At 34.3% G+C, this 5,135-nt stretch overlaps 1 non-coding gene across 1 annotated transcript; it reads left to right on the top strand.

Annotated features, from left to right (window-relative positions):
- The first annotated feature begins 311 nt into the window (after positions 1–311).
- On the top strand, positions 312–419 carry LOC112730846 (small nucleolar RNA R71). The gene has a single exon (XR_003166652.1). It is a non-coding gene; the product is annotated as a small nucleolar RNA R71 (small nucleolar RNA).
- Positions 420–5,135: the final 4,716 nt, after the last annotated feature.

Here is a 5,135-nt window from a genome sequence, read left to right on the forward strand (position 1 = left end):
CCGGATGCAGCTTGTATTCCAGTCAGATTTTGAGAAATCATATTGATTTACTTAGTCAATATTTTATTCTGAGCCAATATGGCATTCAGAGTATCAATCTCAAGAACTCCTTTCTTTTGAGTCATCCCATTATTCACAGGATTTCTTTAAGAAGTATACATGAATTGGTTATTTGCAACCATTTCAATGAGTTCCTGGGCTTCTGTAGGCGTCTTCTTCAAATGAAGAGATCCACCAGCAGAGTGATCCAAGGACATCTTGGATAATTCAGACAGACCATCATAGAATATACATAGGATGCTCCATTCTGAAAGCATGTCAGAAGGACACCTTCTGATCAATTGCTTGTATCTTTCCCAAGCTTCATAGAGGGATTCACCTTCCTTCTGTCTGAAGGTATGGACTTCCACTCTAAGCTTGCTCAACTTTTGAGGCGGAAAGAATTTGGCCAAGAAAGCATTGACCAACTTTTCTCAAGAGTTCAGGCTTTCTTTAGGTTGAGTCCAACCATATCCTAGCTCTGTCTCTTACAACAAAGGAGAAAAGTATAAGCCTGTAGACCTTAGGATTAACCCCATTGGTCTTAACAGTGTCACAGATTTGCAAGAATTCAGCTAAGAACTGATGAGGATCTTCCAATAGGAGTCCATGAAACTTGTAATTCTGCTGCATTAGAGAAACTAATTGAGGCTTAAGCTCAAAGTTGTTTGCTCCAATTGCAGGAATTGAGATGCTTCTTCCATAGAAGTCAGAAGTTGGTATAGTAAAGTCACCAAGCATCTTCCTTGCATCTCCACCATTGTTGTTATTTTTGGCTGTCATGTCTTCTTCTTTTTCGAAAATTTCTGTAAGGTCCTCTCCGGAGTGTTGTGCTTTAGCTTCTCTTAGCTTTTCTCTTCAGAGTCCTTTCAGGTTCAGGATCAGCTTCAACAAGAATGTCCTTATCCCTGTTTTTGCTCATATGAAAAAGAAGAGAATAGAAAAGAAGAGGAATCCTCTATGTCACAGTATAGAGATTCCTTTATGTAAGTAGAAGAATGGAAGAATAGAAGAATGAGGTAGAGAGGGAATAAGAAAAATTCGAACACAGAGAGAGGGAGAGGGTTCAAATTTTAAGAAGAGGGATGTCAGTGAATAAATAAAAGAAATAGAAAGAGATGAGAGAGAAGAAGTATTCGAAAATTAAAATAAAATAAAAATATTTTTATTTTTATTTTAATTATTAGTTAGAATTCGAAATTAAGAAAAGGAATAAAAGTAATTTGAAAAATAAATAAATTAATTAATTAAAAAGATTTTTGAAAAAGTTGTTAGTTGGTTTTCGAAAATTAGAGAGAAAGAAAATTAATTGAAAAAGATTTGAAAATCAATTTTGAAAAGATAAGAAATTAGAAAAGGATTTTGAAATTAAATTTTGAAAAAGATATGATTGAAATTCATTTTGAAAAAGATTTGAAAAGGAAATTAAAAAGATTTGATTTTTGAAAATTAAAGTTGATGACTTGACTAACAAGAAACTAAAAGATATGATTCTAGAATCTAAAGATTGAACTTTTCTTAATAGGCAAGTAACAACTTGAAATTTTTGAATCAAAACATTAAATGTTAGCAATAATTTCGAAAATATGAAATAAAATAAGAAAAAGATTTTGAAAATTAATTTTGAAGAATTTTCGAAAAAACATGAAGGAAAAATGAAAAAGATTTGATTTTGAAAAAGATTTGAAAATATAGAATTTTTAATTTGAAATTTTGACTTGACTAACAAGAAACAACTAAAATTTAAAACTTTTGACTAAATCAACCCAAAATTTCGAAATTTATGAGTAAAATAAGGGAAAGATCTTATTTTTTATTTTTGAATTTTTAATGAGGAGAGAGAAAAACAACAAAATGACACAAGGCATAAAAATTTAAGATCAAAGCAAAAAATGCATGCAAGAACACTTTGAAGGTCAAGATGAACACCAAGAACACTTTGAAGATCAAGATGAACATCAAGAACATATTTTTGAAAATTTTTAAGAAAAGAAAGACATGCAAGACACCAAACTTAGAAATTTTTAATGTTTAGACACTATGAATTCGAAAATGCCTATGAAAAACAAGAAAAGATACAAAACAAGAAAATGTAAAGATCAAACAAAGAAAATCATCAAGAATAACTTGAAGATCATGAAGAACACCATGCATGAATTTTCGAAAATTTAAGAAAATTAAAAAGATGCAATTGGCACCAAACTTAAAATTTGACACTAGACTCAAACAAGAAACATAAAATTTTTGGTTTTTATGGTTTTATTAAATTTTTTTGTATATTTTTCGAAAATTATTTTAGAAGAAGAATTCAAATAAATTCAAAATTTTTAATAAGAATTCCAGGATTCATGCAGTGTTAGTCTAAAGCTCCGGTACAACAGATTTAGACATGGCCAATGGCGAGCCAAGCTTCAGCATAGAATTTTAAATGAGAATCCAAAGGCTCATGCAATGTTATTCTAAAGCTCCGGTCCAAAAGAATTAGACATGGCCAAATGGCCAGCCAAGCTTTAACATAACACATACAAGCATGTCCTCTCTACAATGGAAAGTGGAAACCTCAGTCCAAAAGATTAGACATGGTTTAACAGCCAGCCAGGTTCCAACATATCTCATGAAGTTCTAGAATTTATTCTTAAAAATTATGAAGAACACATTTTTTTATTTGAATTTTTGAAAACTAAATATATTATTATTATTATTATTATTATTATTATTATTATTATTATTATTATTATTATTATTATTATTATTATTATTATTATTATTATTATTTTTCGAAAATAAAAATAAAAAGCTTAAAGATAAAATAAAATTACCCAATCTATGCAACAAGATGAACCGTCAGTTGTCCAAACTCGAACAATCCCCGGCAACGGCGTGATGAGCGGATAATTTATACACTTTTTGGCATTGTTTTTACACAGTTTTCAGTATAATTTAGTTAGTTTTTAGTATATTTTTATTAGTTTTTAAATAAAAATCATATTTCTGGAATTTACTATGAGTTTGTGTGTTATTCTGTGATTTCAGGTATTTTCTGGCTGAAATTGAGGGACTTTAGCAAAAATCAGATTCAGAGGTTGAAGAAGGACTGCAGATGCTGTTGGATTCTGACCTCCCTGCACTCAAAGTGGATTTTCTGGAGCTACAGAACTCCAAATGGCGCGCTCTCAATTGCGTTGGAAAGTATACATCCAGAGCTTTTCAGTAATATATAATAGTCCATACTTTGCCCAATTTTAGACGATGCAAACTGGCGTTGTACGCCAGTTCCATGTTGCATTCTCGAGTTAAACGCCAGAAAGAGGTTGCAAAGTGGAGTTAAACGCCAGAAACAAGTTATAAATTGGCGTTCAACTCCAAGAAAGACCTCTCCACGTGAAAGCTTCAATGCTCAGTCCAAGCACACACCAAGTGGGACCCAGAAGTGGATTTCTGCATCATTTACTTATTTCTGTAAACCTTAGTAACTAGTTTAGTATAAATAGAACTTTTTACTATTGTCTTTACATCTTTGGATTATCTTTTGATCCTTTGATCACGTTTTGGGGGCTGGCTATTCGGCCATTCCTGGACCTTATCACTTATGTATTTTCAACGGTAGAGTTTCTACACTCCATAGATTAAGGTGTGGAGCTCTGCTGTTCCTCATGAATTAATACAAAGTGCTACTGTTTTTCTATTCAATTCAAGCTTATTCCTATTCTAAGATATCCATTCGCACCCAAGAACATGATGAATGTGATGATTATGTGACGCTCATCATCATTCTCACCTATGAACGCGTGCCTGACAAACACTTCTATTCTACATGCAAACAAGCTAGAATGAGTATCTCTTAGATATCTAATACAGAGGACCGAGTTTGAGATATTAGAATCTTCGTGGTATAAGTTAGAACCCGTGGATGGCCATTCTTGAGATCCGGAAAGTCTAAACCTTGTCTGTGATATTCCAAGTAGGATCTGGGAAGGGATGGCTGTGATGAGCTTCAAACTCGCGAGTGCTGGGTGATGAGCGGATATTTTATACGCTTTTTGGGGATAATTTCATATAGTTTAGAGTATGTTTTAGTTAGTTTTTAGTCTATTCCTAGTAGTTTTTAGGAAAAATTCATATTTTTGGACTTTACTATGAGTTGTGTGTTTTTCTGTAATTTCAGGTATTTTTCTGGCTGAAATTGAAGGAGCTGAGCAAAAATCTGATTCAGGCTGAAAAAGGACTGTTGATGCTGTTGGATTCTGACCTCCCTGCACTCAAAGTGGATTTTCTGGAGCTACAGAACTCGAAATGGCGTGCTTCCAATTGCGTTGGAAAGTAGACATCCAGGGCTTTCCAGCAATATATAATAGTCCATATTTTGCACAAGGATGGATGACGTAAACTGGCGTTCAACGCCAGTTCTCTGCCCAATTCTGGTGTTCAGCGCCAGAAAAGGATAAAAAACTGGAGTTGAACGCCCAAACTGGCATAAAAACTGGCGTTCAACTCCACAAATGGCCTCTGCACGTGGATTGCTTAAAGTCTCAGCCCCAGCACACACCAAGTGGGCCCCAGCACACTAAGTGGGCCCCAGAAGTGGATCTCTGCATCATCCATCATAGTCCACTCATATTTTGTAACCCTAGGCTACTAGTTTAGTATTAAAACAACTTTTAGAGACTTATTTTGTATCTCATGACATTTCAGATCTAAACTTTGTATTCTCTGACGGCATGAGTCTCTAAACCCCATTGTTGGGGGTGAGGAGCTCTGTTGTGTCTTGATGAATTAATGCAAGTATTTCTGTTTTCCATTCAAACACGCTTGTTCCTATCTAAGATGTTCATTCACGCTTAACTGTGATGAAGGTGATGATCTGTGACATTCATTACCTTCCTCAAACCATGAACGTGTGCCTGACAACCACTTCCGTTCTATATCCGATTGAATGAGTATCTCTTAGATTCTTTAACCAGAATCTCCGTGGTATAAGCTAGAACTGATGGCGGCATTCATGAGAATCTGGAAAGTCTAAACCTTGTCTGTGGTATTCCGAGTAGGATTCAAGGATTGAATGACTGTGACGAGCTTCAAACTCCTGAAGGCTGGGC

The sequence above is a fragment of the Arachis hypogaea genome, chromosome 12 (genome assembly GCF_003086295.3).
Source record: "Arachis hypogaea cultivar Tifrunner chromosome 12, arahy.Tifrunner.gnm2.J5K5, whole genome shotgun sequence".
Classification (NCBI taxonomy): Eukaryota; Viridiplantae; Streptophyta; class Magnoliopsida; order Fabales; family Fabaceae; genus Arachis; species Arachis hypogaea.